This window comes from Limulus polyphemus, unplaced genomic scaffold (genome assembly GCF_000517525.1).
Source record: "Limulus polyphemus unplaced genomic scaffold, Limulus_polyphemus-2.1.2 Scaffold148, whole genome shotgun sequence".
Lineage (NCBI taxonomy): Eukaryota > Metazoa > Arthropoda > Merostomata > Xiphosura > Limulidae > Limulus > Limulus polyphemus.
The window spans coordinates 735,671-745,675 of NW_013665758.1; positions in this window are offsets into that span (position 1 = coordinate 735,671).

A 10,005-nucleotide genomic window follows, 5' to 3' on the forward strand; every position below is an offset into this window, starting at 1 on the left:
GTCAAGCTGACGTTCAAAAGCTGTTGGGCAGGTGGTTAGGGTGCTCGACTCGCAATCTGTGGGTCGCGGGTTCGAATCCCCGTCACACCAAATATGCTCGCCATTTCAGCCATGGGGGCGTTATAATGTGACGGTCAATCCTACTATTCGTTGGTAAAAGAGTAGTCCAAGAGTTGGCGGTGGGTAATGATGACTAGCTGCCTTCCCTCTAGTCTTACACTGCTAAATTAGGGACGGCTAGCGCAGATAGCCCTCGTGTAGCTTTGCGCGAAATCCATAAAAACAATCAAAAGCTGTTCTAAAATCAATATCATATGTAGCTGCTTATGTTAATTCTTGAAATGAGGCAGAGCATATTAACGAATATTGTTGAAAAATTAATGTTTTAATTAGATACGTAACAAAGTTTCAGAAAGAAAACTGAGAAGGTATTATTCAACACCGCTTTGTACTTGTTTGTTAGTCTATTCCGTTTTATAAAAATGTTCAGTGCTTGTTAAAACAATGTTTTCTATATATATTTTATAAATATATCTAAGTCATTTTAACATCATCTATACTAAGGATACATCAGACAAAGAAATACGTGTGTAGCATCCTGTTCCTAATAAAGTCACTCACCACAATCCTAAAATAACAGAAAATATAAAAAGGTATGCCGGTTTAATTCATATCAGTTCCTTGTGCTGACTCGTATATAGAGAAAGACATATGTTTAGTGTAAATATAAAATAAACATTGTCGCAAATACAACACGCATAATACTGCATTATGACTTAACTGTATATGCATAAATTGATAAGTATTATACGGCACGTAAGATAAACAGGACTGACAGTCACAGTTATAACTCACTCACAGCTGAAGGTGTGAAGCGACGTTTTTCAGCTCGATATTTGGATCTTTCGATCTGCAGTTTAACACGCTAACAGAAATTGATAAAACCACATAAACAAATACAGACAGTCAACAGCATGTTGGCTTCACGGCATACGTGTAGTGCTTTGAAGCTAAAACAGTTTTACAGGACTGCACACAGTGGTACGAGAGGGAAATGCTTCCTCGCGTCGATTCATATGCCGTCGAAAATGTTAAGTCGAACAAATTTTGATTTTGATGATCAGAGATAAGCTACAATAAGTACGTTAGATTCATAACTTAGTAACATGGTAACATTTAAGGAAACTCTAGAATGTTTCTCTAACGTATTTGTTTTTATTTTTATTTCTATAAATTTTAAGTTGAAGACTGATTAGTGTCATGTAAAGTGAATAAACATATAAAGCTGAGATTTTCCTAAGAACGCCACCTAGCGCGTAAAATTTATCTATCACGTATAATGTAATCAACTTTCTTTCAATTTAAGCTTTTTTCAAACATGATTTTGTTTGCATTTAAACACAAAACTAAACAATGGGCTATCTGTGCTGTGTCCACCACGGGTATCGAAACACGGTTTTTAGCGTTATAAGTCACTAGTGGACAATAAAACATGAGAAATACAATTGTTTGTCTATACCTAGGTATTAGATTTTTGAAAGGTTAGTCTTGAAGAGTTAAACTTTAATGAGAAGGACTCAATTGATAAGACTTTAGATTACCTGCTTTTGTGTTAGCCGCCACAATACTCCTGTCTTTGATAAATATAAACGTTTTCAAGTTTTTGTGAGCTATTATGGTTTATAAAAAATATAAATCACATATTTCTATACGAATAATAGTAAAATAACTAGAAAATAGATTACGAACATATTTCCGCGTATGACGTAACATAACACAGAATGTAATTTTCAAGGAAGTTTGTCTTTTTGATATATTTATCTGCCTTTTTTCTGAGAAATGAGATAATAGGTACACTATTTGCTAGAACTTTTAAAATTATGAGCTATATTTGGTACATTATAGACGTAAAATTGTTTCTTTCCTTTTTAGCTCCCAAATCTATGTCACCTAATATTGATTTATTTTGACTTTTTTGTTTGATATATGGAAATAACTTTACGTTAAAGATACCCGTGCGTGCACAATTTTGGCTAAGAAATACTAGCTGTTAACAGCTTTACAGTTAGCGCGGCTATTTTTGAAAGCTATTAGCACTCAGTCTCAACCAAGCCCTTACTCAGTCATCAATTTATCTTCCATCATATAAGCATTGTACATCTGTTGTATGAGGGATGAAGCATAACTGCAAGAACGCTTAGTGTGTTAGAAAGATCCACTTTGTGTTGACATAGTGATCCTGAAAGCTTTCACAGGCATATTTGGCTGTGTGTAGAAATGGTTGTTGGGCTGAGAAGATTTTGAGTAATATAGACATTCACTCTTAAATTCACGGATCTTTGTGTCATTTATCAATATATAATGACCATAATAAAACCATTATTTAACAAGTGTGTAAATTAAATTAAAAATGTTTCATAAGTAGCAGACTTTCTAGCTTTATAAAGATAGTTTCTTATGTGTACCTTTATAAAAAAGTAATAGCTTCATATGTTGTTGTTTTAAAAGAGTTTACCTTTAAAACATAACCTACCCTAACATAAAATGTTCTAAAGTCTGGAGTGGCATAGTAAGTCAGTATATATACTACAAAATAACTTTAATTGTGAAAATTGATTTGTTTTGGTTACAACGAAAACAGTTAACTATATAATAAGCAGGTGGCGCATATTTAGTTTTTTCTTCTCGTACTTCATGTGCAGTATAGTTATATAAAATGTTCATCACCTGTGGGAATCCAAATTCAGATCAAAGTAAATTCGGTGTAAGGCATGTGTTAATTTAGTTCTAAGTTTTAAGCGTGAATCGATCAAGGATATTATCTGGTGCTTCATGTTTTGAACCCAACATTATCCTGAGTGAGAGGATATTTTACGGTTGTATACTTCCGGATTCCCTCGATTAGTCAGGTGCAGAGAAGGTGAGAAATGTAAGAGTAGTTTCGGTGCTTTAAAATAAGGCTGTTTCTGCTTTCAGAGAGTCAGGCTGCATTAATTTTTACTTTAATTCTTCTGACTGTGCCACTTTTGGCTCAGTTTTCTACTCTCTCTTCAATTGAGTTCAGAAGGAAATACGAGCCATATTTTCAGTAAATACAGCTCTACACTTTTTTATTTAATTTTAAAATGTTTCTCACCGTGACTAGCTGTTGTCTTTTTTTTATATGTATACTGATTTGTCAATAAGTGGTTTTTTTATACTGATTTGTCAATAAATGGGTTTGTTTTATACTGATTTGTCAGTAAATAGGTTTGCTTTATACTGATTTGTCAATAAATGGGTTTGTTTTTGTTTGTCTTTTTCATTTAAACCTCAACTAATTTTCACGCTTGTTCTTCTGCAAACTAAATCTCCAAACTTTTTGTCGTTGCAGTGACACAGTGGCTGTGTTCTTCTTTCATTCCGAGATTTCCAGTCTGCTTACTCCTTTTAGTTAAGTTGAAATATAGTGATCCTTATATTTACTGGTAGTATGCAAAGTGACTGAGACAAATATCGATAAAGAAAGACATATATGTAGAGAAAAATATTCACATGCTGTCCATATATGTATATTTTTACACAATACATTGTTATTCTAAAAATATTAAATAAAATATTGTAATAAAACTTAAGAATATTCATACCACGCACATAACCACATGTTCGTCATATATGTTTAAGACGCTATGGAGTTCATGAAATATGTATATGTTTTTGTTTCTACTTGACTGTAATAAAACCACTTTACAGTATCCTATTTATGTCGCTAACCACATAAGGTATTTCAGGTATGATCTTGAGACATTATTTTGCACATAAAAGTGAGATCCTTAAATTGGGTATAAGAAAAAAACATTATCGTTAAAACTTCTTTATTATTTAAGGAGAACAAATTAATATATACGTAAAAATCAGAAGTTATATAGCCTCTCTATGGTTTGTTTTTCTTACTGTATTGTTGTTTTTAGTAGAATAAAACAGAGCATGGAAAATGTTTCTGTATGTAGATTCGTCTCGAGTGTGAAACAGAATACGAATATTACCTTATAATTTTCTTCCCTTCATTTAGTAGAAATAACACTTTGGTTACAACAATAATTCTCATAAATCAAAAGGCAATGCATAATTACTTGCGTAAAAAAACAAACAATGAATACTACTTATAGACTTAAGTCGGTGTGGTAATATTACACATACATCCGGTATCTACATACATATGTGTGTGCGTTTCATTGTACATTTAATAGTAACTAATGTATCCGTACACATATTTCCAGTAAATTGCTATATGCATATAGCAATGTTTACATGATATAACAACAGCTGTAGTAATCGTTATGAATAATTACACATACTAATTAATACTAGAGACATACTAACAGCCCTCATTATGAACATTCACTCATATCAGTGTTTACCAGATATACGAATATCTATACCACAATCCTTATGGATCGATACGCATACTACTACTTACCACATACACCAACATCTACGGCGCTCATCGCAAATAATTATACACCAGACTTAACTATGTAACTGTTCATATAGTGAGAGATTTAGCTGTTCTTAATGAGGTATATATATATAAATATCTAACAGCTCTTGGTATGGTCTTATAAAATTTACATGTAAGTTTGTCAACATAATTATATATATATATATATATAATGAATGGTTTGGCTGTTCTTAGTGAATGTCTGCGGACTTACAACGCTAGAATCAGGGTTTCGATACCCGTGGTGGGCAGAGCACAGATAGCCCATTGTGTAACTTTGTGCTTAATTACAAACAAACAAACCATGTAAAAACAGTAGTTATTGGTATGGCCTTATAACATTTACATTTAGGTTGTTTGTCAACATAATTATATATACTATCATTCTTCAAATTATATACAGTGTACAAATGATATTAACATACGTATTATTCTAATGTGTAAGTATAAAAAAGAGACACTTATTTCTAAATTCTAAGATCGGCCTTTCTTCCGTGACAAACATAATTTAATTAAATGTAGCTTTTAATAAAAATTAAACAGAAACAGCAATGTATTTTACAGAATAAAGATTTCTTTGATATTATTTGATTTCATATTCTTTCTTTTAGCATAGGTTACTTTCGTCTGTCACCATGTAAAAAGTCTGCGGACTTACAACGCTATAATCCGGGTTTCGATACCCGTAGTGGGCAGAGCAAAGATAGCCCATTGTGTAGCTTTGTGCTTAATTACAAACAAACAAACCATGTAAAAACAGATAACTAAAAATCTCGAGCACAGGTTACTCTCGTCTGTCACCATGTAAAAATAGATAACTAAAAATCTCGAGCACAGGTTACTTTCGTCTGTCACCATGTAAAAAAAAGATAAATAAAAATTTCGTATGGAGAGAAAAAAATAATTCGTTATCGACTTCATATATTCTATATAGTATATACGAGAATACTGTTTTAAGTAACTAAGCACACGCGATAACGAATATCTATAACCTACGTCACTAACTAGTTTACAGGAATCTTAATTTATACTCCAGACGCTGAACAAACACGACGTTTCATTAACACGACTTACTTTTTTTTAGGAGTTCAGTTGCACGATCTTGCATAAACTAAACCAAATTTTTGCAACTTCTGCATAAACGTGACGTCATTTCTTTGTTTACCGAATTTCGCACAAAACTACTTGAGGGCTATCTACCTAATTTAACAGTAATAGACTAGAAAGAAAGCAACTATTCAACACCACCCACCGCCAGTTTTTGGGCTACTCTTTTACCAACGAATGGTGGGATTGACCGTACCATTATAACGCCACATCCTCCATAGCTGAAAGGGCGATTACGTTCGGTTATGGCATTCGAACCCGCGACCAGCAGATTGCGAGTCGAATGTCCTAACAACTAGGTCATGCCAGACCACGAGAGGCATACAAACCTTGCATATTTCAAAAGTCATCTAAAGGTACCTTGTAACATCTTACGTGAAAGGACGATTGATATCTATATTATTCAAAATCTCCTTAAATATGCTTCGTTTGTTTGTTGTTAAGCGCGAAGTTATGCAATGAGCTATCTGTGCTTTGCCAACCGCAAGTATTTAAACTCAATTTTTAGCGTTATAAGCCCTCAAACTTACAGCTGAGCAACGGGGGGGCGGGGAAGTCTTAAATCATCTGAAATAAGCTTTCAATTACAATGCGGTTGTTTGTCTCAATTTCATAAAGCAGGAACCAATTATTGTTTTATGCTCTATGGGTATTTTAGAACAATATCAAACCATTAGCATTAGTTTTGCTTTCAACTAATTATTCTTACTTCTTTCCAAATATTTCCAGTAAGAGATAATTAACAGCTTACTCCTGCGCGATATCATAAATTTAAAAAAAAATGTTATGAACTTGAAAATTGTTTTTGTTGTTTTTGAACCATAACAATTACATTTATTAAATTACAATCACAATGCGCAAAACTGCATCATGGGCAACCTGCACTGTTTTCGTCGTGTGAATCGAACCACGAATCTTTGCGTTAAAAACTCTCAAGCTTATCACTAAGCTACAGGGGCACAATACACTGTAATTCAAGGGTATGATTATAATATAATAATATATATATAGTGTCTCTACGAAGTCTTTTGTTTCTTTGTTCTGTTTGTACTTAAGCACAAACAGGCACAATGGGCTATCTGTGCTCTGCCCACCACGGGTATCGAAACCCGGATTCTAGCGTTGTAAGTCCGCAGACATACCGCTGTGCCACTGGGGGCTTTCTACGAATTTTGAAGTAACAGACTATAGGGAAGAAAGCTAGTCAACAGCATCCACCACCACTCTTGGGATAATCTAATCCAGGGGTCGGCAACCCTTTAAAGAATAAGAGCCATTTTTATTTTTTGTCTAAGACCAAAACATTTCGAGAGTCGCAACATGCCCTAGTTTACAGAAACATGCCATTGTACCATTGGTTTAGACTGTATGTGGTGTTAAGATAGACTTCTTAATAGCTTCAATAATTTTTATAAGAATAAATATTTAAATATATCTAAAGAAAATATTTTTTGATAAGCTTACAATATTCACTGATGTAAACTAAAGCAATGGGCACCAATAACAAAAATACACATATCATACTATGTTGAAAATAGATTCGTATTTAAATTCTCTGCTTATCCATTCATTAATTAGCTAGGCCACGTAATTTGTTTTACCCACCATCATGCCCCAAGTTGAACAAAAAACTAATGAATGAATATTTGCTGTAAAAATTCTTATCAATGCTATAAGTGTAGCTACCAGTTTGGCCACCAATTTTGATTTCATTCCTTTAAGTCGCATACTCAGTCCTTTTTTTGGCTGCACCTTTTTTCACACCTAAGGTGTTTTCCATTATACATAAATTTGATTTTTCGATCAAATTAACAGAAGATTATCACGTTTTGATACTTGGATATTAAACCATAACAGGCAATTTGATACAAAAGTGTTTCATAAGCCGACTTTTACAGGGTTATATTAACATTCTGAGAGTTTTCCCGTTGTTTTTTAAGAAAAACTCTTGCAAAAACATTACTGAATAGCGCCTATAAAATCTCTAATCTCACCCAAAGCTAGAGTGAGGAAATAACTAACACTAAAAAAGTGTTTAATTAAAACTGTGTTTATATGCTGGCCCGGCATGGTTAGGGAGGTCGAATCAAAATTTGCGAGTCGCGGGTTCGAATTCCCATCCCACCAAACATGCTTGCTTTTTCATGGGCTATCTGTACTCTTCCCACCACGGGCATCGAAACTCGGTTTCTAGCGTTGTAAGTCCACAGACTTACCGCTGTGCCACTGGAGAGCACTAAATTAGGGACGCCTTGCGCAGATAGCCCTCGTGTAGCTTTGCGCGAAATTCAAAACAAGCTAATAAACTAATATGAAATAATAAGTCTCTGACATTAGAAGATATTACGTTCTTTATTATTTGTTTAATTTTATTATTGTTTTAATTTGTTATATAATATCAGTAGCATCAGTTTCTCGAAATTGTTATCCATTAATCCAGGTCCTTTTGGTTTCAACGTTTCTTTCCATGTTGAGAAAATGCGCTATACAGCTGTACTTGATGGAGTTGATGTATTGAAGTAAATGAAGAGAGATTTAAAAGCTGGTGAAAGGAACAAGCTTGATTCTATATGTTTCGAAGTAGGTGGTTCTTTGCTCAGGAACAGTGTTATTTGATCATTGCTACTATGGGACAAATTACTTGCAGATTTTGCTTCTTGTTTAAAGCACATCGTCATTTCTCTCGGTGCTCGAAAATTACGAAAAAATCACTAAATCAGCATTTGTTGAACTTTCACCACCACCGCCTTCCATTTTCTCTGGAAGTTTTTTAATCGTCATTTGTTTTACAGATTCTTTCCTAGCGTTCCAGCTAATCCAAATAAGTTTAAACCATGGGTGAAAAGCAGCTGCAAGAACGTGATCCTCATTAACAAAGGCACCGTCAAAGCGCTTCTCAACTCCTGAAATCAAAGCATTAACAAGTGGCTTGCAAGTCTGGAGTGGTTTACCACAAAGATCTTTCAGTTTTTATCAAACATGCGGTAAGTGTTGGCAGAGGTAGTTCCATGTAGGTCTTAGTTCCGCTTTGAAGTAAATCCAGCGCGCGTGCTACAGGTCGCATGACGATTACATATTATTTAATGAAGTTTATATCCGAAAGGTTGAAACTAGTGATGCCCAGCTCATCACAAACTTTACTGACTGAACCGTCTCTCTTCGTTATTATGCTCTTCATACGAACGAACACATTGTAAATCAAATTCTACCACGTAGCGCACGGAACAACAAAACGTTCGTCCAGTTCTTGTTGTATAAGGTCAGCTGCCACGGTGCTGCGGTTCTGTTTGTTCCAAAGCATCCAAAGAAATGTCGATCGGGACACTTTCTTGAACGTATCGTCGCTCAAAGCCTTTTATATGTCACTGGTTTCTACTAAGTTGAGTGTATGTGCCGCACACCGAAGATGCTCGGGAAGAAAACAAACCTCACTGGACTCTGTCTCACTGCTAATGATATCGGAAATGCTGTGGAAGTTTATCTCATTTTCTTGTTCTTCTTCACTTGACTCGAGTGTGCTTTGCTCTACTTTGGAATCATCTGCATCGCTACTTATAAGTTCAACTCTTGATTGAGTGGAGAAAATCCTGCAAAAACAAATAGTAAAATATAAAAAGACTACAACAAAAGGATATCAGAAACTTTCTTTGTGTGTTGACCAGAATAGCTCGTGTAAGTGGTATATTTGCTTTCACTGAAATGTCCTCGGTGAAGAATAAAAAAGTATGGATGATTTGGAATTATATATTGAGAATCCAGACATAGTTCTAGATCTCGTACCAAAGTAGACTGGGAGATAAAAGCTGTTACGTCTAATGAATTACAAATGTGAGAGCAAAGATAAAGCGTTCTCCAAGATAAGGGTCCCAAAATATTGAGATTAGGACTCGAGCCCAGAATTTTGATTGCATGGAAGCTAACAGCTGTGATATGGAGGTGATGAGTTTTCACCTACCCCAATCAACTCTGACAAAAAGCTAAATCAACAACAAACAGGGATTTCGTCCACGCCAGAGATGAATTTGTTTGTAATGAAGCACCAAGCTACACTATGAGCCATCTCCCCTCTGCCCACTACGGTTATCGAAACCCGGTTTCTAGCGGGGGGTGGGGGGATCAGAGATGACAGTTGAAATATCTGGTGCAATACTGAGTAATGTGATTGGAGTAAACAGGACAGTTGTAAGTGAGGCCAAAAAGTAAGTTGCCAGTCTGAATGAGTTATACATCTAAATATTTGCCGATCAGGTTTAAGGAGGCCTGATATGGGCAGGTGGTTAGTGGTTAGGGTGCTCGACTTGCAATCTGCGGGTCGCTGGTTCGAATCCACGTCCCACCAAACATGCTCGCCCTTTCAGCAGTGGGGGCGTTATACAGTGACGGTCAATCCCACTATTCGTTGGTAAAAGAGAATCCCA